Source organism: Entelurus aequoreus, linkage group LG22, assembly GCF_033978785.1.
Source record: "Entelurus aequoreus isolate RoL-2023_Sb linkage group LG22, RoL_Eaeq_v1.1, whole genome shotgun sequence".
Lineage (NCBI taxonomy): Eukaryota > Metazoa > Chordata > Actinopteri > Syngnathiformes > Syngnathidae > Entelurus > Entelurus aequoreus.
Genome location: NC_084752.1, coordinates 12,932,791 through 12,958,997, shown reverse-complemented (window position 1 = coordinate 12,958,997; position 26,207 = coordinate 12,932,791). Strand labels below are relative to the sequence as shown.

Genomic DNA, 26,207 nt, shown 5'->3' with positions numbered 1-26,207 from the left:
ATTTGAAATGTGGACTCATCCGACCACAGAATACTTTTACACTTTGCATCAGTCCATCTTAGATGAGCTCGGGCCCAGTGAAGCCGGCGGCGTTTCTGGGTGTTGTTGATAAATGGCTTTCGCTTTGCATAGTAGACTTTTAACTTGCACTTACAGATGTAGCGACGATCTGTAGTTACTGACAGTGGTTTTCTGAAGTGTTCCTGAGCCCATGTGGTGATATCCTTTACAACAGGGGTCTCAAACTCAATTTACCTGGGGCCCACTGGATGCAGAAACTGGGTGAGGCTGGGCCGCAACAAAATATTTCTTAATAAAATCTAACATGCACTTTTTAATGAATTCACCTTCTTTGAATGGCTATCCCGCCCTAGCAACATACTTGCCAACCCTCCCAATTTTTCCGGGAGACTCCCGAATTTCAGTGCCCCTCCCGACAACCTCTCGAGGCAACCATTCTCCCAAATTTGTCCCGATTTTCACCCGGACAACAATATTAAGGGCGTGCCTTTAACGTCGCGTCCGCTTTTTCACCATACAAACAGCATGCCGGCCCAGTCACATGTTGTATGAGGATTCTGCAGACACACATATGTGGCTGCAAGACATACTTGATCAACAGCCATACAGGTCACACTGAGGGTGGTGGTATAAACAAGTTTAACACTGTTACAAATATGCGCCACACTGTGAACCCAAACCAAACAAGAATGACAAACACATTTCGGGAGAACATCCGCACCGTAGCACAACATAAACACAACAGAACAAATACCCAGAATCCCATGCATCCCTAACTCTTCCGGGCTGCAATATACACCCCCGCTACCACCAAACCAAACCATGAGCTAATATTTGCAAAAAATAACAACGTGTTACACTTCGAACATTACATATCTTGTCTTTGCAGTCTATTCAATTGAATATAAGTTGAAAAGGATTTGCAAATCATTGTATTCTGTTTTTATTTACCATTTACACAAAGTGCCAACTTCACTGGTTTTGGGTTTTGTACAATCGATACAAAGCAAAAAACACAACGATCCAGCCCCGTTGCTTCCTGATTGCTGGTGAGTGTAATCACAACCAGGGGGCAGTTGTGAAGGTTAGCTGCAAAGTGACCAGGATACAAATGCAGATACACTGCAAAATTTTGAAAAACAAGAAAAAAATAAAATCAAATTAGGGGTATTTTACTTGAATTAAGCTAAATTATCTGCCAGTAGAACAAGAAAATTTGGCTTGTCAAGACTTTCCAAAACAAGTAAAATTAGCTAACCTCAATGAACCCCAAAATACTGTAAAATAAATATATTCTCACTAATAACAAGTGCAATTTTCTTGATAGAAAAAAAAAGAGACCTTTTTTCTTAATATGTTGAAAAATATTCTTCAATTAAGTAAATACTAGTGCCATAATCTTGACATAATGATATGCAATAGGCAATACATTTCTTGAAACCAGCAAACTTATACTAAAAACTATTTTATTTTCCTTAATGGAAAGGCAACAGTTAAGAATATATTTCTCATTATGTAGGATCATTTTCTTAAAATGCCACATGCAGTGGAATTCATAAATCATATTAATGCTTGCAATCAGTAATCCTGACTAATAGAACAGTAAATGTCACTTGCTTAAATGAAGATATGAATCCAATTTCTTCTCACCTCTTTATTATATTCAAGGTGCATAGTAACAGAAAAAGAATACAATTGTTGGCCGTCATCGAAATGCTAAAAGACTGTGCATAAAGAAATCAGGAGAATGTCTAGCCCTCCTGGCACTTGGCGTTCTAAACATGTGGCCCCTTAACAACATAGTTGAATAGCCTTGCTGTAAAGTACAGGAAAAAAAAGGTCATACAACATTTTTTACCTCGAGGATGTGAAACACGGCCTCACTTGCATGCCCAAACTTCTTTGGTGGAGCAATAGGGGATGGAAAGATGTCTGGCACAGCCTTTATCATCGCAACCGCTTGCTTTACTGTAAAACAAAACAATCATTTTAAGGAAGACAGAGCAACAAGACAAGAAACATTAGTCTGCCTTTCCCCACACCCACGCTCGACCCGACGGCTCAGAGAATTTCTCGGGGTGGTTACATTTTACCACCGATTCATCTGTCCGGCAGCCCATGTCATGCACCTGCTGTATGAAGCCCTGAAGGGTGGGACCCATAACCAGGATGTCGACTGGAAGGCCGGGAGGGACAAGGCATTCGAGGACATGAAGGCCGCGCTGTGCCAGGCCACCATGTTGTCCACCCATCCCAGGAGGCACCGGTTGCTCACACGACGGATGCATCGGACTATGCCGTTGGCACTGTGCTGGAGCAGTGGCTTGCCAATTTCAGCCACCAGAAAGAGAGAGCGTAAATACAGTACCTTTAACAGGGAGTCTGGTTATCATTTTGGAAAGCCAAAAATGTACGGTTTTCGTGGACCAAAAACCCCTCACATACTCACGGTCCAAGGTGGCTGAGCCGTGGGCCGCCCGCCAACAACACCAGCTGTCAATCATCTGGGTGTACACCACAGACATCCGACACATCGCGGTCGAGTCCAACATGGTCGCAGAATGCCTCTCCAAAGGGACCGTCAGCACGGTGCAGTTCGATCTGGACCACTCACGTATGGGTGCGGAACAGGCCTCTAACCGTGAGATCCAGACACTGAGGGGTTCGGACACTGGACCTGGAGGAAGTCGTGGCCGGTGACTCAGGGTTCAGGCTGTGGTGCGGTCTCTCAACTGGCCAGCCTAGGCCCCTGGTTCCTGTTGGTTGGCGGCGTGCTGTTTTTGAAGCGATCCACAGCCTCGCCCATCCGGGCAGAAAAGCCACTGCAAAGCTGGTGGTCCAGAAGTACTTCTGGAGGGGGCTGAAGAAGGATGTGTGCGCCTGGGTCGACCCGTGTGTGGCACCACCAAACCAAGGCACCATTGGAGCAGTTTGCTGTTCCCGAAAGGAGGTTCGACCATGTCAACATCGATTTGGAGGGCCCACTCCCCCCTTCAAATAGTTTCACCTACCTCCTTACCATAGTGGACAGGACAACCCGCTGGCCGGAAGCCGTTCCCCTTGCGTCAACGTCGCCCACTGATGTGGCCCAGGCATTCATCAGCACATGGGTCACGTGCTTCGGTACCCCTTAAGACCTCTCCTCTGACCGGGTTGCACAGTTTACCTCTGAGATCTGGAACGTAATCGCCTAGGGTCTGGGGGGCAACGGTTTGTGTGAGTGATTCTACCGCTCCATGAACGGCTGTACGTACCAGTTTAACTGACGGTAACAAACTCCCCTGGGTCATGCTGGGCATCAGGACTGCCCAGAAAAAAGGACACGCAGGCCTTGTCTGCGGAGCTTTTCTAAAGGCCAGGTGCTGCAAGTTTTAAAGGATTTCATTCCGGACGCCAGTGCACCTTGGTCGGCGGCCAGGCAGTGGTCTTACCTGCTGGAGGCCACCAGGCCAATCACACTCGTCCCCACGTTACAGCATGGCATCCCCGTTTCTTGTGTGCCCCCCAGCCTGCGCTCGGCTGATTTCATTTTCATCCATCATGATGCCCACCAGGGACTGTTGCCCCAACCTTACGATGGGCCCTTTAAGGTCTTACAGTACGGGGATAAGAGTATAGTTGTGGACGTTGGGGGCCGTTGGAATTGGCCCGGGGCCAACACCGCGGCCGCCCCACCCCCAGATCTGGGCGGCCACAATCAGTCCAGTGCCTAAAAATCCACAATCTCTTCCCTCAATGATTATCGCCCCGTGGCACTCACCCCCATCGTAATGAAGTGCTTCGAGAGGCTGGTAAAGGAACACATTGTCTCCAGACTTCCCCCTACATTCCAGTTTGCTTATTGCCCTAACCACTCCACAGAAGACACTATCTCCTCTGAACTCCACCTGAGCTTAGAACATCTGGAAGGAAAGGACACACACGTGCGGATGTTGTTTTTTGACTTCAGCTTGGCGTTCAACACCATCATCCCGCAGCACCTGGTGAGCAAACTGGCCCCCCTTGGATTCAGTACCTCCCTATGCAACTGGCTGCTTGACTTCCTCACAGACAGACCCCAGTCTGTGAGAGTGGGCGACAACACCTCCAGTGCCATCTCCTTGAGCACCGGCTCCCCCTAGGGCTGCGTCCTGAGTCTGCTGCTGTTCACGTTGATGACCCATGACTGCTGCGCCAGGTCCACTACTAACCACATTGTGAAGTATGCGGACGACACGACAGTAGTGGGCCTCATCCCTGACAACAACGAGGTGGACTACAGGGAGGAGGCGAAACATCTGGTAGACTGGTGCAGAACCAACAATCTGGTCTTGAACGTTGACAAGACCAAGGTGATCATTATCGACTTCAGGAGGCACCAGTCCAGCCACACTCCACTCTTCATCAACGGCACAGCAGTGGAGATCGTAAGCAGCACCAAGTTCCTGGGGGTGCAGATAACTGACTACACACCAGAGCTCTTGTAAAAAGAGCTCAGCAGCACATGCACTTTTTGCGTCGGATGAAAAGAGCACAGCTCCCTCTCCCCATTCTCACCGCATTTTACAGAGGCACTATAGAGAGCCTACTGACCAACTGCATCTCTGTCTGGACTGGAGCCTGCGCTGCCTCAGACTGGAAGTCTCTGAAGAGAGTGGTAAGGACGGCGGAAAAGATCATCAGGACTCCTCTTCCTCCTATTCAGGAAATCTCAAAAAGCCGCTGCCTGACCAAGGCTCAGAAAATCTGTTGCGACTCCTCCCACCCCCACCAAGGACTGTTTTCACTGCTGGAGTCTAGAAAGAGGTTCCGCAGCGGCCGTAGCAGAACCTCCAGATTCTGTTACAGCTTCTTCCCTCAGGCCATAAGACTTATGAACGCATCATGATAATCACCTTAATTCCCCCCAAAAACGGATTAACTCGCTAGAATATAAAATACAATATAACATACATCCATAAACATGGATGCATATGGAAAAGTGCAATATATTTATCTGTACAGTAATCTTTTTATTTATATCTGCACCTTATTGCTTTTTTATCCTGCACTACAACGAGCTAAAGCAATGACATTTTGTTCTTATCTGTACTGTAAAGTTCAAATTTAAATGACAATAAAAGGAAGTCTAAGTCCAAGCTTATTCTGTGTGCAACACAAAAACTTGCCATACGCCCCTTTTCAAGATAAAGATGAGATGTATCAAAACTGACCTTGACGTGAACATTTATGCTGCCTCACGGCAACTCCATAGCTGCCGTATGCACATTTCTAAAGGCTCTGGATACCTTAGCGACACACATGCCGGGTAACAGTTCACATAAAAAAGTGCCAACTTTTACACCTCAGACTGAATGCTGTGCCCATCGGAGACTTTTTCGCCAGTGCATTTATAATTCATATTTATATTGATATTTGTACGGACGTCCAATAAGCGATCTTTTTGCCACCTATTGATGTCATGTCTTCCTGTGACTTCAGCTGGCAGTAGAAGAAGTGCGGACTGGGGCCTACTCTGTCACATACTGTACAGCCGTGACAGTCTTTGCCTGTATATTGTAATAATACATTGTGTAACCAAACAAGAGTCAACGTATCCTTATAGTTTCCTCTTTTATAGCGCTGGCATGTTTTAATGAACAATCATTTCCACAAAACTAATCTCTAGGGGCGGAGGGGGCCAAGCTTCCGGACTCGGTAGGGACACATACGCTCCTGTGAGTGAGGAATGGGACAGTTTTAGCGACAACCTTTTCAAACGCTCGTCTGTTTTGGTGATGTACATCCACCTTCTTCTTCACCTTTTTCCTGATGCCCGAGACTATTTCCTCTTTCTTTATAGCCTGTATGCAGTTTCCGTAGCACAAATCAACCCTCTTTCTGATCACTCCAAAAAGGAGAAAGAAGCACCTCCTACCGAGTCTGGATTGCGGTACCAGTTCTCAGTCACAGTTCTCAGTCACACCATATTTTTAAAGGGGCATAGTCTGGGTGTGCCAAGCCACGCAGACATCTTGGATCAAGTCCAAGTAGATTGCGATGTAAGAAAGAAATGTGCTTGGATTTGTACATGCAAACACTTTAATACATCTGAATTTTTACTTGCGTACACCATTTTTTTGGTTTTGAACAGAAGTCTATTTTTAGAAGGAAATCCTTGCAACTGTCTTTACATGAACACCCTGAACTGTTTTCCTTGCCCGAGGAAAGACTGGAGAGTTTTTCCCTGGTTGATGCAAGGACACTTGGGTGAGTTTTCTCCCAAGTAAACCCAACAACCTGCCTTTTAGATCCAATTACCATGTCACTTTTTAAATGATTTTATACATTTTCTGAGGAACACATTTTAGGCATTATGAATTGCTCTCTTTAGACAAGGGTCTTTCCTACCGATTTTAAAACGGCGGTGTTGAGGTCCCTTCTGAAGAAGAGCACTTTGGACCTAACCTGTATCCAACTTACAGTTCCTAATTAAGATTTGGTTGGGAAAAAAAAACGGTTTTTAACCAAGTCAGTGACTTTTTAATTAAAAATAACATTTTAGAATGACATCAGTCTGGTTTTAGCATGAACTTGAGAACAAAGACAACACTTTTTAAAGGTTTTTAAAGGACATCAGGTTGAATTTAGATGATAACAATCTCACAGTGTTGGTTCTGCTTTTGACACAGTAGATCATCAAATGCGATTAAAGAGACTTAGACACCTGGGGCCGTATTTATCAAGCGTCTTAGAGTGCCATTTTACACTTAAGTCCTGAGAATTTGAGAAATTTAGTCCTACTCTCAAACTTAAGAATAAAAGCTATTTATCAACTTTCTTAAGTCTAAGAATCACTCCCTACTCTCCACGATATTTAAGAGACCTTCAGAGGTGTCGTGCGCGAACGTTCAGGGAGCGGAAGGATGTCCTGGCTTTGTTTGATGACGAGCAGCTGATCAAACGGTATCGTTTAGACAGAGCGGGTATTATTTTTGTCACAGATTTAATAAGGGGCGTCATCTCATCAGCAACATTACGCAACAGTGTCTCCTCCTCTCGCCAGTTTGGTTTTCTTTTCGATTCCATGTTGATTTCTGCATGTGGCTGCAGTGGGCTAGTATATATAGAGCCACCCACATCAGTTTCAAATTAGTTGCCTAAGTAATGAATTGGAAAGAAAATGAAACATTTATTTTGTATTATTTTGTAGTTTATTGTCAAAATATACACTCCCATTGTCCACTTAAATATTTCTAAGATATTTCTTTATTCTTAGACAAGGGATTCCCTTCCGTGATTGGTCATTTCTATGGACACAGAAATTACGTCACCTAAAATTCTGTTTACGGCACATAGTAATGTCGTAATTCAGCTCTGAGTGTGACACTTAAGATTCAGTCCTACACTTCGCTGAAAGTGTAAGTAAGACGCTTGATAACTAACTTTTAAGTGCAGCTTTCAGCGAAGAATTTCTTTACTCATAAGTCAACTCTTAGCAGACTTCGTAGGAGTATTTCTAAGAAGCTTGATAAATACGGCCCCTGGTCAGCCTTCTTGGTACTTTTTTAACTGGTTTTGCTCTTATCTGACAGACAGCGTTTTTTCATTGAAGTATGGATTCATGTTCCTCAGTGACCCATGAAATAAGATGTGGGGTTTCCCAACACTCAATTGTATGTCCCATTCTTTCTAATCTTTATATGCTGCCTCCTGGGATGTCATTACACCAACCAACCAACAGTTACACTGATGATACACAGCTGTACATTGCTGTGTCTCTTAATGACACAGCAATGTACCAATAGATACCCTTATTGACAGCATTTTAGACATCACATCAAGGATGGCAGTGAATTTCCTACAGCCCAACCATGACAAAACATATGTTATATGTCCTGAAGGCCAGAGAGAGAAACCTTTATCCCAAGATTTTAAACAAACACAATCCATAAAAAACCTCGGCATCACTTTTGACTCTGAGCTGATTTTTACCTTACAAATCAAAATATTACAAAAATAGTTTTGTTTATCATCTTAAGAACATAGCCACACATGCCCATTTCTCTCTCAGGGAAACACGAAGGCGCTATTACATTTGTTATTATTTTTTAGTTATTGTAATGGTCTTCCAAAAAAAATATTATAAAATCTTCCGTTATTACAAAACTCAGCTACATGTGTGTTGTGAGAGCAGGATGGCGGGACCACATTACACCAGTTTTAAAGGCCTACTGAAATGAAATGTTCTTATATAAACGGGGATAGCAGGTCCATTCTATGTGTCATTAGGGATGATACTCGAAACCGGTTTTCCCGGTTGTTCGATAAGAAAAGAACCGAGTCCTCGGACTCGAATCCCTATTTGAGAACCGGTACCCGTTATCGAGACCACTATAGTAAAGAAAAAGAGTTGGTTCTTTATTCGAATCCCTCAGAACGAATCCCGTCCCGACCAGAATGCCCCTTGAGACATCACAAGAATTTACGTCACGTAGCTCAGTCATTAGGCGAAGATAGGGAAAGCAGGAAAAACAATGGAATAATAAAGTTCAAAACAATATAATCCAATGAATAACTTTACTGAGAGATTTGAGCAGGGTACAAACACATGACGAACACTTTTACGACCAACCGGAAACATAGCAACCAGGCTAGCAACGCACCTCCTTTACGGCAGCTGTCACAACGTTCTTAAAGCAACCGCAGCACATACATATACATACAACATATATGACATGATCTCCCTTTTTTAACTTTTGTTTTTCTTTCCTTGTAAACAAAAGAAAATCACACTGTATATGTGTTGTCTGTCTAATTATAAATAATGCAGACGAGGCGTGTTGGCTGAGTTCTTGACGTTTACTTTCACGGGTGACGACATGCAACAACACTTTTCGGGGCTACCGCGCATGCTCGTCACTCCCGCTGCATGATGGGTAGTGTAGTTGTTGTGTTCCCTAGCTCATAACATCACATCTTTCCCCCTATAAAGAAAGATTTTAACTCAATAAAGTGTATTTCTTTTTTTAGCTTTAACTTTTAATTTTTTAGCATTGTAACCACATTTGCAAACAACTTTTCTCTTCATAGAATTTTCTTTCAATAAAGAAATACAGTGCAAAAATGTCAAAGCATCATAACAAACAGTTATGTCAAATAGCAGCAGAAGTGCACTTTTTGGAGAGCTGTATTATTTTCAGTTTTGTGCCCAAGGGACTGATTTTATTTAACACTATATTATTATTTATACACCTATAGTGATCACAGAGACAGGTTGTTTTTGTGATACTGTATATATTTGTTTTTCTGAAAAATCCCACTTAATATACTTTGGGTAACAACAGTCAATATTCTTTTTTTTTTTTTTTTTTTTTTCTCGAGGGTAACAGTCAATATTTATTTATTTATTAGATTTTATTTTTTTCTTATATAATAAAAGTGAGCTTTTGTTAAACCAAATATTGTGTGTTTTTTTCCATATACAGCAACCTATCTGGACTCGATAAGAGAATCGATAAGGAATCGGTTCGATAAGAGGATTCGATAATAGGCTCGAACTCGATAATTTCTTATCAAACATCATCCCTATGTGTCATACTTGATCATTTCGTGATATTGCCATATTTTTGCTGAAAGGATTTAGTAGAGAACATCGACGATAAAGTTTGCAACTTTTGGTCGCTCATAAAAAAGCCTTGCCTGTACCGGAAGTAGCGTGATGTCACAGGTTGTGGAGATCCTCACATCTGCACATTGTTTACAATCATTCCCACCAGCAGCGAGAGCGATTCGGACCGAGAAAGCGACGATTACCCCATTAATTTGAGCGAGGATGAAAGATTTGTGGATGAGGAAAGTGAGAGTGAAGGACTAGAGTGCAGGACGCCAGGATGTATCTTTTTTCGCTCTGACCGTAACTTAGGTACAAGGGCTCATTGGATTCCACACTTTCTCCTTTTTCTATTGTGATCACGGATTTGTATTTTAAACCACCTCGGGTACTATATCCTCTTGATAATGAGAGTCGAGAACGCGAAATGGACATTCACAGTGACTTTTATTTCCACGACAATACATCAGCGAAACACTTTAGCTACTGAGCTAACGTGATAGCATCGTGCTGAACTGCAGATAGAAACAGAAGAAATAAGCCCCTGACTGGAAGGATAGACAGAAGATCAACAATACTACTATTACTTCTACTATCAGGAGACACCGAACCAAACCCTGGACCTGTAACCACACGGTTAATGCTGTCCCGCCTGAAGAAGCCTAGCAATGCTGTTGCTAACGACGCCATTGAAGCTAACTTAGCTACGGGACCTCGACAGAGCTATGCTAAAAACATTAGCTCTTAACCTACGCCAGCCCTCATCTGCTCATCACCACCCGTGCTCACCTGCGTTCCAGCGATCGACGGCGCGACGGAGGACTTCACAACGATCATCGGTGCGGTCGGCGGCTAGCGTCGGATAGCGCGTCTGCTATCCAACTCAAAGTCCTCCTGGTTGTGTTGCTGCAGCCAGCCGCTAATACACCGATCCCACCTACAGCTTTCTTCTTTGCAGTCTCCATTGTTCATTAAACAAATTGCAAAAGATTCACCAATACAGATGTCCAGAATACTGTGGAATTTTGCGATGAAAACAGACCTTTTTGTATTGGATACAATGGTGTCCGAATACTTCGGTTTCAACCATTGACGTCACGCGCATACGTCATCATATATAGACGTTTTCAACCGGAAGTTTTGCGGGAAATTTGAAATTGCACTTTATAAGTTAACCCGGCCGTATTGGCATGTGTTGCAATGTTAAGATTTCATCATTGATATATAAACTATCAGACTGCGTGGTCGGTAGTAGTGGCTTTCAGTAGGCCTTTAAAGTCGCTGCATTGGCTCCCCATCCGCTCTAGGGTTTGATTATATTATTAGTGTTTCAATGTCTTAATGGCCTTGTGCTTTCTCATCTATTTGACTCTGGTCGCTACACAGTTTTGGTTTTACTCGATTTGACATCTGCCTTTGATACTGTGGATCCCAGTATACTGATAGATCGCCTCAAATCTGAGATGGGGTTTTTTGGTGCAGTTTTCCAGTAGTTTACTTCTTATATAAATGGAATAACTTTTTTAATGTTGATTTTAATGATGTAATGTCCAATGTGTCATGTGGTGTGGCCCAGGGTTCTGTTCTGGGGCCTGTTCTATTTTTGTTGTATCTGATGCCGCTTGGGAGGTTGATCAGTAGTTTTAAAAATGTTTCTTATCATTTCTATGCAGATGATATTCAACTGTTATGCTCCTTCAACGATTTAGAGTTTCACTTTTTATCCGAGTTCTTGGAGTGCGTATCCTGTATTAAAAAGTGGTAGTCCTCAAATTTCCTCCAGATAAATTAAAAGAAAACGGAAACTCTGATATTTGCTCCCGATAATAAGATCCCCCTGATCAAGAACTCTCTTGGTGCTCTGGGTGCATCTGTTAAAAGCAGCCTCAGAAACACTGGGGTCGTGTTTGATCAGTCAATGTCTTTGGAGGGTCACTGTCGTCAACTGACCAAAAACTGTTTTTATCATCTCAGAAATATTTCTATAGTGAGAAATATGCTGTCAAAATTGGATCTCGAAATGATCATTCACGCGTTAATTTCGTCTCGCATTGACTATTGCAATTCTCTCTTCACTCTTCTCAACAAGTCAACGCTAAAGAGACTTTTGATTGTACAAAATGCGGCTGCCAGACTTGTGACCGGTGCACCCAGGACAGTCCATATCACCCCCTGTTGTATCCAGTCTTCATTGGCTTCCAGTTAAATTCCGCATTGAGTTTAAATTTTTAGTCCTGACTTTCCGTGCGTTGCAGTACATCACTGCCTTCTATGCCCCTACTCTTCAGGGCGCAGCCTCCGGTCTTCAGACCAGGGTCTTCTAAAGATCCCAAAAACTTGTTTTAAAACCTGTGGAGACCTGGCATTCCAGGCTATAGCTCCCAGACTCTGGAACAACTTGCACTAGTTCCTCCGTGATCTTGACTGTGTTGACACTTTTAAGAAACATTTGAAAACTTCTCTTTTTAGTAAAGCTTTTAGTTAATACACCTTTTAACTATCATTTTTAATCCACTTTGTATCTTTTTTATGATGTTGCCCCTGTTGTTTTATATTGAATTGTTGTTTTACTTCACCTATCTTTTGTACAGTGCTTTGTGATTTTATCTGTGAAAAACGCTTTATAAATAAAATGTACTTACTTACTTGCTTTACCGTATCAAGTCTCGCGGATCCTGAGGTCTTCTTGCACCAAACTTGGGTCTTTACCAAATACCAAAGCAAAGACCCCACGTTGAGGCAGCATGTTGCCACTATCAATCAATCAATCAATGTTTATTTATATAGCCCTAAATCACAAGTGTCTCAAAGGGCTGCACAAGCCACAACAACATCCTCGGTACAGAGCCCACATACGGGCAAGAAAAAACTCACCCCAGTGGGACATCGAATAAGGGGCCCACCTGTGGAACAACCTGCCACAGAACCTCATGGCTGCAGAGACCATTGATATTTAGAAATAAAATGTTAAAGACAAATCTTTTTAATCAGCCTTTTTACTGATCATGTTAAACTAGTCCTCGGTTCCTAATTTTTAATTATTTTAGTTTCTAGTGTATTTATTGCATTTATTACTACTATTATTATAAAACAATGTTTTATTTATTTATTAATGTATTATTTATAGTTTATCTTAACATATATTGTAAAATGTTTGATACTAATATCTTAGATGCCGTTAATTTAAGTTTTTCTCCAGTGTGGACGCCTTAATAGTGGCTTTTTTCCTCAATCCTCAGTCCCAAGATATATTTTGGTATTATCAATAGTGCTGTGTGCATGTGTTTTCTTCCCTTCTTTTTTTTTGTGTCAAGCAGTTTGGTATACAAATATGAATAAAGTTTGATTGATTGATTGAACAATCTCCATGCTGTCATGTGGGATCAACTTTTATCCCCTTTTACGCAAATAACAAAATGCAATGGAATTTAAAATAATTGATCATCCACCTTCTCTACGTCTCTGACCAAAGTCTCAAGTAGATACCAATGGCTATTTTCGTTAATGTCAACAACTGCTTACGACGACACAAGTTAATCCAAGGGACGTCGGAAGTGGGTTCCGGTGTATGCGTCACTTAGGGACATCATGAGTTCAAGCCAAATACCAAGTTGTATAGGACACATTTTAGCATATTTAAAGTGTTGCCAAAACATGTGTCACCATTTCTTCTAATAAAATAATTATCCCTCAAATAAAAATCGACATTTGGAAATTATAATGATAGTGTCACAAAGTGACAAAAGACAGCAGAGAATGCAAATGAATAAGTGGCTAAGAAAAAGTTGTTGCGGCTTTAAAAGAATGGACACCTGTCAAGCTCAGCTCCACTGAGAGGAGCAAGAGAGCAAAAATGTCCCTGCCCTGACCTGGGGACAGAGTGACAACATATTTGTGTGTAAGAGAGAGTGTGTGTGTGTGTGTGTGTGTGTGTGCGTGACAGACAGAATGACAGCGACAGGGAAGCAGCCATGTCCCTAGTGATCGTGGTTTCATGTCTGGTTACATTCAGTCTTGACAAGATGCTGAGGGCTCCAAAAGGTTGAAGCTTTCAGAGAACTGCAACCACATTGAAACATAGTGGGTAGTGGTTTTAGTATATTGCTAATAATTATATACACAAATCATCAGAACTAGTTTTTTATTGGCTGTGACTGCACTGGTCTGGTGCCCCATACTACGTTTTTGTTCTCCCTTTGGTGTCACACTCTGCTGAGCCACAGGACTACACTATGTCACCATATTAGTTTGTACACTTATATGCAATACAAAAAAAAGGACTTGGGGTTTTGAGGAACCCATTTGCCCCAATATTATTTGCATGTATCCCCTTTCGTTGCAGTTGCTACCATTGCAGCACACCATCAATAATGAGCTTTTCATCCTGCTCAAAAAATGTCTTGTTCTTGTCACGACCCAGGCGCATTCATCTTCGCGCACCTCCAAGAGCGCGCCGGCACGCGCCACTCCAGCTACAGCAAGCGGCTGCATCACCAATCTACACAGCTGTCGCTGATTAGCTCTGCTGCCTTCTTAAGCCAGCGCAACCTGCTATCCTGTGCCAGAAGGTAGCCACCTGTTCCCGTACAGTAAGCCGAAATTCTCCAAGCTATATGCATACTCTCTCTCTGTATGTTTCTCCCCCTCCGTGTTGATTGGTCTCGTGTCCCCCTTGTCGTCTTCCAGCAGCATTCCTCCGTTCCCGCGTTACGAGTGGTGTGTCTCGTCTCCCTGTGTTCCCCTCTGGTTCTCTGGCTTCCCCTTTTGGATCTCGACCTCCCGCCTGGACACAGACTTTGACGCCTCTCTATTGCCCCCGACTTCCTGCCTGCTCACGGACCTCCGAGCCAGCCTTGCCCCTCGCTCAACACTACTGGTTACACACTACAGTTAATTTTCCACACATAGTCGCACACCACACATATTCTGGATTAGTCACACGCCATTCCCTTGTTTATATATAGTGTTTAATAATAAATATAGAGCTAAACGACGTCCCTGTTGTCTGTGTCGTCTTTTCCCCTGTACACACATAATAGTTCTTGTTCCAATAGCCAATTTCTCACCAGAGTGTACTGGTACCAAACACCTGACACAGACTTTATAACTTTATATTACTTTATCATTTATAAAGGGTTTTGCCCATGGACCTTCCTGGATGTTACAACCCGCCATTACTTGTCTTTGAAGACATTGCTGCATTCACAAAAAAGGGGGAGCTACAGATCAGAATCAGAATCAGAAATACTTTAATAATCCCCGAGGGGAAATTAAGATTTTCAGCACAATCCCATTCAAGAGCAGACTAACATTACAGGGAGACAGAACAGGATCGCTGACGGGTCTGCCCGCTTCCGGTGCCCCTTACAAAAAAGGTGAGAGCCTAAGCCTGGGCACTTGGAGAGGTAGTCCAGACTGAGGCCAAGGGAAAAAAAAACATCATAGCCATAGCCCATTTCCCCCAATATTATTTTATCCCCTTTCGTTGCAGTTGCTACCATTGTAGCACACCATCATTAGTGTGTGATGTGTGTAAGAGGGAAACATCAAACATCAAAGAACTCAAAGGACTTTAAAGCCATTAAAAGAGCAGAGCTGACGCAACCAGCCATTTCTACATACAGCTACAAAAGTAAAACAGCAATAAAAAAACAAAACATACTCACTGTGGTGGCCTCTGCTGTGTTGCACACCATCGTCTGCTGGGGTGGGGGGAGCATGGCCAGAGACAGGAACAGAGCCAACTAAGCAACCAGGAGAGCAGACTCCACACTCGGCCGCCCACTAACTCTCGGCCAGTGTCCAGTCTGCATGGATGAGCGAGGATGAGAAGTGTCACAACCTCTAAAGAAATGGGGCTCTTCTTTGCTATGTCTATATGCATGGCCTGCCTTAGCGTTTACAGAATCAGCATGTTTTGGGCCAGCAAAACCACTACGTAGGTCCCTAATGGCACAATGCTTGTTAACCCCTTACCTGCAGTTGTTCAGAAGGTAATTTTGGAACATATTGAGAAACATGACTCACCAGTATCCCCAATCAAGTCTAAACTGTCTTAAACCTTCTACAAATGTTGATTATGGGGAATGGCAGCTTTGTTTTAAGCAAATATTAGAGGATTCTAGTCCGGCCGAAACACAGCAGCATCGTATGTTGCTTGACAGCTAACTGAGCCCAGCCTTAAATGTAGCTTTTTCCATAGGAGCACACACATTACCCAGTGCTTACCTCCATGAACTAGACAAGGCTTACGGTAATGTTACAGGAGGATAGGAACTATACATATTAATTTCCTGGAGATTCACCAGAACAGCAAAGAGAAAGCATGTGGTTACCTGCGTCGATTCCAAACTCTTTTGCAGGAAGTTGTCTAAATGAATGGTGTGGCTAAACAAGATGCTGACTTGCAGCTGTTGAAACAGTTTCGCAGAGGTTGTTGGGATGACTTAACCATCACTTTCTGTCAACGGTATAGGATGCAAAGAAAAAAGCTGCACTTCTACTACCACCTGACCGCTGATTGTGATCACAGCTACAGGAGAATTTGCTTAAATCTTCGAACTGCTCTTGGTGATAGGAAAGAAAAACAAAACATATTGGAAGAGCTGGTAGCCTCAGGCCAGTGGCCCTTTTCGCCATCCAAAGCAGTTGTTTAGCAACCTGAAACCCCACGGAGTGGGAGTTCGGGGCAGTTTTAAAGTCTTTCTGACCTTACAGAGTGATCTCTGTTAACAGGCTGAGACCTCCAGTTGAGCTCTGACCAGCACAAGGTACAAAATTGTTGTATGCCGCGAGTCGCTCAAGAAGCAACCGCCATTTGCGGGCTGCTCTTGCAACGATGCCGAGATCCAAGCTACGTAACCAATCTGGAAGCCACCGGCCTTTGATGCATCTTGCACAAAGCATCAGGTTTCCTGTTAAGTGAACCAGGGAAGTAGGTAATGCAAAATCAAACCTCGTGAGGAAAAGCGGCCACCGTACCTGGCAGGGATTAAGCTGTGAGCGGAGCGTATATGAGAGGTTTGGATGGTTGTTGTAGATGATGAAGGGATGTGTGGCACCCTCCACCCAGTGCATCCACTGCTGGAGGGCGAGTATAACAGCCAGGAGGTCTTGGTTGCCGATGTCAGAATTTCTCTTTGCAGGCGAGAGACACCTGGAGAAGAAAGCACATGGTGTTTAGGCCAGCAAAACCACTACGCAGGCCTGTAGAAGAAGACACGGGGTGTTTTGTGCCAGCAAAACCACTACACGGGCCTGGAGAAGAAGGCACGGGGTGCAGTTTCTGATCAGAGCTGGCATGTTAGGAGATAACGGCCCCTAGCCCCGAGTCAGAAGCGTCCACCTCTACAAAAAACGGGAGAAGAATGTTAGGATTAATCAGCACTGGTCCAGACATAAACCCAGATTTAAGGCACTGAAAAACTTGATCTACCTCAACAAAACAAAAAAAGGCAATCTTGGACAATTTAAGTTTATTAAGAGCTTACTTACAGGAGGAGATGATAGGGTCCGCAGGCCCACCAGAGAGGATGGCGTGGACATGACCTCAAAGGGAAAGGTGAGAGCTGTGCTTCCCCTGTCGCACAGCTGACCTTAGCCCCCCGCCCCCCTCAAGGGACGGATCCCAGACGTCACAAGAAAGGCTGAGGGAGTGGGGAGGCACCTGGGGGGTCGCGGGTCCTGCCGACTCTGGTCGTCCATCTGGAACAGACGACAGGGTCGGGTGGGAGGGAACCGAGGAACCAGTCCGTGCCGCAATCAAGCCACAGAGCTTGTTTATCAAGGAGACCATGCGGGCATACTTCTCATCGGCGGCTTTCTCACGAGCAGCCATTTGTTTTTTCCAGGCAGCCTACCAACTCTCTGCGGGGTTCATATTTGGCTCGATGATTCTGTCAGGAATTGCTGGTGGTGAACCCCAAGATGCAGAGATGGCAGGCATATCACAGGAAAACATGACTTTAATGGTATAACAGGAGACATGATTACAGGAAACAGGAGACAGGAAACAGGAAACAATCATCGAGCCTTGACTTGAGGGCGAGGCAGGCATAAATAGCAGCCAGCTGATAGAAAACAGGTGTGGCCAGGCTGCCAATCAGGGACAGGTGAGGGGAAATAGTGCTCAGGGAGATACAGGAAATGGAACTAAAATAAGAGCGCTGACCGGAAATAAACACCAACTAAGGAAACCTAACAAGACGCGGATGGCCCCATTTAAAAAAATTATTTGGTCCACACCGCGGTTCGTTCCTCCCATGTTTCTTTGTCATCGGCCTTAAGTGATTAAGATGCCCTGCAAACTGCGAGGCCAGAAGTAGGAGCAGCAGAGCTGGAGCCCAGGACATCAAAAACTTTTTGGTGATAGAGTAAAACTACTGAGGGTTGAAACAATTAGCCTACTTGTTCATTTATTTAATGTCTGTAACATTATTGACCGGGCCCTCACTGGACTCTGGAGCCTATGTAAGCGGCCATTTGGCCCAGCTACACTCTGGACAATTGGTCAGTTCATTAAAAAAAATTAAAATAAAAAAAAGTTGCCAGTTTTATTGTAAAGCAACGGTATGACAGTGTGTTTCACACATATCACTATCAGTATGCGGTTTTCAGATGCTGGGTTGAACTGTATTATGACACTTTGAAGTTCTACTCAGTCATTAATAATTACTGAATAATTACCTTTGTCAAATGCTCATAATTACAATTTCTGAGCTTTGACGAAGGTCAGTTTCGTGATCATTGTTGTATTTAACGTGGTATTTGTGGCACTTTTGAATAGCCTAAATACAAAAAAGTTAAATATTCAAAGATTTGTCGTTTTTTTTGTTTTAATAGCAATATCAACTAAAAGACACCATAATAGCTGACAAAAACAAAGTAAAAAAGATTAGAATTTGGGACAGTTTTCATCACATTTCCTGTGACCGTTGCAGTTTGAGAAAGGGCGTTTGGCAAACTAAAACTAGTTAAGAAGGATCTGAGATCCACAACAAGCCAAAGGAAGCTAAGTAGCCTTGACTTACAATTGAAAGTCAGCTAAGCCGACCATTGGACTTCAAAGACCTCATCAGCAAATTAGCGTTGAGCTAATTATTGAGACTTACAGTGAACAAATAAGCCCATTTAAACTTTAATTGAGATTAGATGAGGCTTGTTGTTGTTTTTCATATTTGTTTTATCACGTTTTGCATGTGGTCTTAGTTTTAAATGCTGCATATTTACCTGTGGACTATCTTGAGCCGGGACACTTAGTTTTTGGACTGATTGTTAAATACAATAAAACACCCACAACCTGTTTGTTGAGTGGTTAATTGAAAATGTATTTGCGGTCAAAGGTGTAATAACACTGCAAATAAGTGAAATGAGAATAAGACAACTAATAATACACAATTTACGTAATAATGCACCGACTTGTTAAGCTGGTAATTGTAATAAAGGAAATACATTGGGTTTATTACACCAGGCAACATCAAAAACACTGAAAAACAACACAATTTAATATGACAATGCGTGGTATTGAGGGGTGTTCTGTCAGTGTCACTCCCCAACACTCTTCAGCATGCACACAAATGCAGGGCTCGAATTTAACCACTGCAAGTGCCGTGATCGCCCTCGTCTTTCGCCGTAATGCCCTAAAATATTTACCAGCATCTGCGGCAAGAATATGCCGGTACCACCCTTGACTTTTTACTTGTTAATGGACTAGGGATGTAACGGTAAACGGTATAATAATAATTTGCGATACAATTCCAGACGGTTAGTAATACCGTCTAATTTTTTAATTACCGAAAACCGTCATTTGTTAATGCATTTTAGGCAACACTAAGTCAGACGCATGCGCACTCGCGTCGTTTGGCTTGATAATCATGGCGCATGAACTATACGGACTTTGCTGAGGCGATTTCCCCTCGGAGTAAACGGAGCCAAGCGCTTGGTTTAACATTTTTCCCTCGCTTCCCGGCGTGCGTTTAAGAGCGCACTGCTATGTTTAGATGGAGACAGGTGTGGACAATATTGGAGACAGACGCACTGGTCCCCTCACTAAAAGTACACAGCGAAGGAGAAAAAATATTTGATGCAGGCATGTGATTTTTCCGTCTAAAGTCGGAATTCCGTCTTTTTTAATCTCGGGGGAAAAAAAATTAATTATCTCCCGTTTTTCCGTCCGACCCAAAATCAAGATTCGAGACGTAGTTTATATTACGCCGTAGTTGATTGGTCGATATGTTACCGCCATTTTCCATATGTAAACGATGTCGGTTCTCGAGAGAAAGGACGCTTTACGAGTAAAATCAATTGATAAACATGTCAAAAATAAGTTTTGATGGGACTGGATGGAAAGGGAAATCACTGATACTGTTGGGAAGAAGGAAGTTACGACTTTGTTCGGTGATTTTATTCGTAAAATCGATCGTCCCGGAAAAGTTTTGTGCACGTGGTGTCATGATAATATTGACTATGGATCACGAGGTTTCAAGGCTTTGGAAGTACATGCGAAACGCCAAAAACATATGAAACAACTTGAAGCAAGGAAAACAAACTTTTCACTAGCTGGTACTTTTGGATGTCAACCGAAAGTGAGCAAACCTTACGGACTTCATCCTTTTTTTACATCGACAACTGCCGTATACATGGAGAGGAAAGATCCACCCAAACAACCCACTTCAGTTGCAGACAGGGTTGTTAATAATGAGGTAAGCTAAAAAATCTTTGCTTGCGAAATACGCATGTTTGTTTTAAATATTAACCAATTATTGCTTTTGCGAAATATAAATGGGTTTTTCTAAAAATAAAAAGCCACGTGAAAATATATTATGAAATTACAGAAATTCAAAGAGTCGCATTATTGATTCCAGTTAACAATTTATTTGAAATAAATTTGCATATAATACTATTTTGTAATATGAAGTTCTTATGTAGTCTCTTGAAACTATTGTCAGTGGTGTAACAATCTTGAAGGTAAATATTTTCACACTTGTTTCATGCAATATGTCAGTGTCCTCACATTATTATTATTTCCTATTTTCAAATATGAGTAAACAATACTAAACATGTTTAATTATTTTCATAAATATCCTATTTTGGCGAAAAGAATGAAATGTTTACATTTGGTATTTTGTTAAATACATTTGCAAGGAAAGCTCATGTTAGGGCTGGGCTCTCCGAGAAAGCTAATGTGTGAAGTGAACTGAAGTAATGTGGTAATACTGTAAATAAACTGTAGATAATAACACTGATCAATGTGACACCTGTGGATGTGAAATGAACACAAGATGTAAATATTAGTGACTAAATACTGTTGGGACTGAACCATATACAGTGATTCATTAGGATAATTGGGTTATGTATGTTCTATTAATGATGTTTTCATGTCTTTAAACACTAAAATATTTTCTTCAAATGGTGCTGTCTTTGTTAATTTTAGCATGTTAAATTGGTGAAAAACCAGGAGCTTGGGGGGCATTGCCCACCTTGTCCCTCCACCAGGGCACCGCCCTGGACCTGGCTGGGGGCCTTCGTCCCCCAGACCCCCGGAAATTTTTTCAGTCTTTTTCATTGTGGTAAAATCACATGCCTGTTGATGTTGCTTTTATTTTCTCAATACAGCGTCCATCAGTATGCTGCTGGCAATGTGTCGTGAACGTTGTCCCAACTTGTTTATAAAGTCTTTAGTTTGTTGACAGGGATGGTCACTCGACCTTTATTTAAATGCAAACTGTATCAGTTTTCAAATAACATCAACACTAGCTAAAATGTTTTGTCATCTCATCGAACTGAACAAAGGTTGTGAAGATTGTGTATTCGATGTGAAAGATGTCACTCCTGTTTTTTCTTTGTTAGCCAAACTGTTGTACTGAGCCACTAGAAGAACAAAGCTTGTTTATTAGACTTCATCTTCATTAGCCAAATGACTTTGTGTTTTATTTTGATATCAAAAAGTAAACGCCATGTTTTTTTTACATTACTTGTGTTTTTTTCATGTCACAAATTATTTCAAAAACCATTCATGTTACACAGCATTTTGTTAATGTTTCATTGTGTATAGTTAATTCCTATTCGACATATTTCTGGTCAAACTCTGAATGGAGCTGTCCTGATACAGCCTCTACATGTACATATAAATGTACATAACTTAAAAAATAAAAAATAAATAATTAAAAACTCCCTCTATCAAAATGTAATATTTTAAATTGAAAATATTTGAAATAATTGGAGCCTTGAATAGGTCAATAATTCATTAAAACATTGAATTTTTGTTTTGTTTTTTGATCAATGGCAAAAAAAGAAAAATAAAGATAGACGAAAGAAAAAAAACAGCCTGCATGGCAGCTTCGTGTCAACATTGCAACTTTTTCTAGTTAGATTTCACCTCATTCCACTTGTTTTAATGTTTTTTTTATTTGTGCAATAGCATTTCCAGAATGTGTGGCAGGCCGCTAAACAATTAGCTGCGGGCCACAAAAGGCCCCCGGGCCGCACTTTGGATAGCCCTGATGTAGACAATTAAAGCGTGAGAAAGGCACTGGTATCTTTTTTCTAGGAAACAGCCAAGTTCGACAGAACTGGGGCCCACACCAATATTTTTTCAGTGGGCCCATAATTCCTAGCAAAGGGTCTGGTAAAGGTAAACAGGAGGTGTACCGCCATTTCCGGACTATAAGCCGCTACTTTTTCCCCTCGTTCTGGTCCCTGCGGCTTATACAAGGGTGCGGCTTATTTACGGCCTGTTCTTCTCCGACACCGACGAAGAGGATTTCGGTGGTTTTAGTACGCAGGAGGAAGACGATGACACAATGATTAAAGACTGACTTTTCATATACCGGTAGGCTGGTTATTTTGATAACGTACAGGCGAGCACTTTGTATTACTTTGCACCGTTGTATTATTTGTACTCTGCACGAATGCTGTTCGCCATGTCAAAGATGTGAAAGTTTGATTGAATGATTGAAAGATTTATTGTTAATAAATGGGACGCTTTGCGTTCCCAAACAGTCATCTCTGTCCCGACAATCCCCTCCGTGGTAGCAGGAACCCCTATATACTACGGTAATTACACATCAAAACCCTGCGGCTTATAGTCGGGTGCGGCTTATATATTGAGCAATCTGTATTTTCCCCTAAATTTGGCTGGTGCGGCTTATAGTCAGGTGCGGCTTATAGTCCGGAAATTACGGTATATGGTGTGAAAACACTTCATAACAGCCTTGAGATCTGCATTTAGTTCAAAGGCAGGGGAAAATATTAACTCAGTTTACTCAGTAGTCTCATTAAAGAGTTCCACGCACAGGTAACTTATCCACTAGACGTGTAACATTCTGGTTTTGGATTGGACCCTGGATGCAAAGACAGAGGCCGCGATGGCAAAAAAAAATAAAGTAATTAATGCTCAGGAAGAGCGATATTGTCCACGAACACACAATAAAAAAAAACAATCAGGAGACTCTCAGGTGACAAATAACTAAAAATGACGGTACAGAGGAGAAAAAACAAAAAGACTCTGCGAAATACTAATACTAAGTGAACAACAGAAGCAGCAACTCCACCAAAAGGGCAGCAGGAGCGGAGCAACAAAGCTTGAAGGAAGATGTCTCAGTGCACTGCAAAAACTGAAATCTACGTAAGATTAAATATCTCAAATAAGGGTGATATTTGCTTATTTTCTGTCTGATAAGATAATTATTCTCACTAAGCAGATTTTATGTTAGAGTGTTTTACTTGTTTTAAGTGTTTTGGTCCTAAATGATCTCAGTAAGATATTACAGATGGTTGCTGAGATTTGATGACCTATATTGAGTAAAACATGCTTGAAACTAGAATATCAACTGTTGCAAAGCTGTGTCATCAACACTCACAAGTATAAAACTACTTTTTTAAAGTAATCATTTCTTACTTCAAGCATGAAAAAAAAATCATGACTTTGACACAATTTTGTCTCTTAATTAAAACAGAAGACAGCCAAATGGACTTTGCTGTTTTATTTTCAATGAAACAATAGAAAATACGTACTCATATAGTAGTAGAGCTGGCACAGTACAGCAAACTGACAGTTAATATTTAAACATTTAACATGTGACATTTCTAACAATTTTGAACAGAATAGTTCATGCACATTCAGATGAATTCTTCAAAATTACAATTAAAAAATTTTTGGCCAGGGGCCTGGCTGTGTATATGCGCACTAATTGACTGAAAGAGCACGCACTTGGCGCGATGATGTCATGTTATCGATGGAAAAATGCATTTTTAGACCATATGATTTGCCTGAGCGGCTAGTAAAACCCGAGAGTAACAAGCGGTTACATTGTTGCCTTCCATTAAGAACAATAAATTAGTTTTTAGTATAAGTTTGCTGGTTTCAAGAAATGTAATGCCGAGCGCATATAATTATGTCAAGATAATGGCACTAGCATTTACTTCATTTAAGAATATTTTTCAACATATTGAGCAAAAAGGTCTCTTTTTTTTCTACCAAGAAAAGTGCACTTGTTATTAGTGAGAATATACTTATTTTAAGGTATTTTTGGGTTCATTGAAGTTAGCTAATTTTACTTGCTTCGGAAAGTCTTGACAAGCCAAATTTTCTTGTTCTATTGGCAAATAATTTTGTTTAGTTCAAGTAAAATACCCCTAATTTTTGCAGTGTGGTGGTGGGTCTCAAATTCCGAGATCAAATTTTGTTCAGCTTAAAACACTCACATTGGGCACACATTTGGTTCTTTGGTCAAAATGTTGCATAGATGATGTTTTACAGATCATCTTCAAGACGCTTTCTGACAGTCGCTTCAGGATGCGCCGTTTTGTGGGCGGTCTTATTTACGTGGCTCACCTTCGACAGCGTCTTCTCCCCGTCATCTTTGTTGTATGAGTTTGCGAGTGCAAAAACAACAACGGCAGAAATGTGTCTCGTGAAAAACCGTCCGACCGGAACTCTAATAACTAAAGTTCCTTGGGTGAATAATGTAAACTCACTACACCGGTATGTTTTAGCGCTTTCATGTCGAGTTTACTGACAGATATAAGTAAGAACTTTACACTACTTTATATTAGAAATGGTAACAGTGGAGGATGAATGTCCCATAGCAAGAAGATAGAGAAAAGAAGAAGCTTATTCACCACGGCGTCACCACGGACTACAATGGCGGAAGCGCGCACATTTTCAGGACTTATGCGGATCCCAAATACACATAAGCAGGTACCAGAAGGTAAGAAAAGTTGGTTTTACATAATTTTGCGAAACAAAACGCCAGATAATATGTTTTACCTTATACACACACCATAATAATACTCGTATGTTGAAGCAGAGTACGTCTTACTAAGGTAGCCGTAATACTCCGACAATCCATCAAGCGGTGCGGCTTCTTAGCTTATTAAAGTTGTACTAAAACATTTTGACACATTTTTGAGCGCCGTGTGTAATGTTCTATATACTCAATGGTACATTTAAAGTTTTGGTGTCGTTATTGGTGTCATCTTGCAGCCTATATGTATCTCTTATGAGTGACTGCCATCCATTGGTCACACTTATCCTTACACCATGTACCAAATAAAATAGCTTCGAGGTCGGTAAGCACAACCAGAATTATTCCGTACATTAGGCGCACCGGTTTAAAAGGCGCGCTGTCGATTTTTGAGAAAATGAAAGGATTTTAAGTGCGCCTAATAGTCCGAAAAATATGGTGTTTTTTTCCTGGCGCTATTAAATGAGCTGGTTTGAGAAGTAAACTACATCTCCCATGATCCCTTGCGCAGTGCCGGCAAGCAGGGGGGGAACTTCCTATATAAATCAGAAGTATGGACACATTTTGGTCTTACAATGAACACAAAAAAGATAGAGGAGAAAACATATGTAGGAGTCTCTCGTCGGTCCCATAAAAGTTGTTACTGACAGTGGTTTTCTGAAGTGTTCCTGAGCCCAAGTGGTGATATCCTTTACATACTGCTGTCACTTTTTGATGCAGTACCACCTGAGGGATCGAAGGTCTGTAATATCATCGCTTACGTGCAGTGATTTCTCCAGATTCTCTGAACCTTTTGATGATATTACGGACCGTGTATGGTGAAATCCATAAATTCCTCCAATAAATTTGCAAACATTTCTAAAAGAAAAAAAACGTTTTCATATTAATATTACGGGGTACTGCGTGTCAAATTTTAAAAGACAAAAATGAATTTATTCCATTTTGTAACAAGGCTGTAACATAACCAAATGTGGCAAAAAGTGTAGCGCTGTGAATACTTTCCAGATGCACTGGATATGTTCTTGTCTTACATAATGATTGTGAATGTTGACACACACTAGGGTTGTATGGTATACCGTTACTAGTATAGTACCGCGATACTAATGAATCAAATCCGGTACTATACCACCTCTAAAAAGTACCGGTCCCCTACAACACGATCCCCTTTATTTAGAAAAAGTACCGAAAAGTATCGAAATACATTTTGGTACCGGTACCAAAATATTGGTATGTGGACACCCCTAACACACACACACATGTAATGTACTTATAGCAGTGTTTTTCAACCTTTATTGAGGCAAGGCACATTTTTTTCATTAAAAAATCCGGAGGCACACCACCAGCAAAAAACGTAAAAAAAATGAGACTCC

The 26,207-nt window shown here is 41.7% G+C and overlaps 1 long non-coding RNA gene across 3 annotated transcripts in view; it reads right to left on the bottom strand.

Annotated features, from left to right (window-relative positions):
• Positions 1–1,838: 1,838 nt before the first annotated feature.
• The window catches only part of LOC133639309 (uncharacterized), a 58,131-nt gene continuing 33,762 nt past the window's right edge, over positions 1,839–26,207 (bottom strand). For 2 of the 3 annotated variants that reach the window (XR_009823765.1, XR_009823766.1), the window contains 7 exons: positions 17,087–17,296; positions 16,574–16,939; positions 15,259–15,399; positions 3,033–3,218; positions 2,471–2,955; positions 2,151–2,344; positions 1,839–1,989 (listed from right to left, as the gene is read on the bottom strand). This is a non-coding gene — a long non-coding RNA (uncharacterized LOC133639309). Of the gene's footprint in view, positions 1,990–2,150; positions 2,345–2,470; positions 2,956–3,032; positions 3,219–15,258; positions 15,400–16,573; positions 16,940–17,086; positions 17,297–17,397; positions 17,470–26,207 lie in introns of those variants that run through there. The other variant, XR_009823767.1, reaches the window with a different exon arrangement.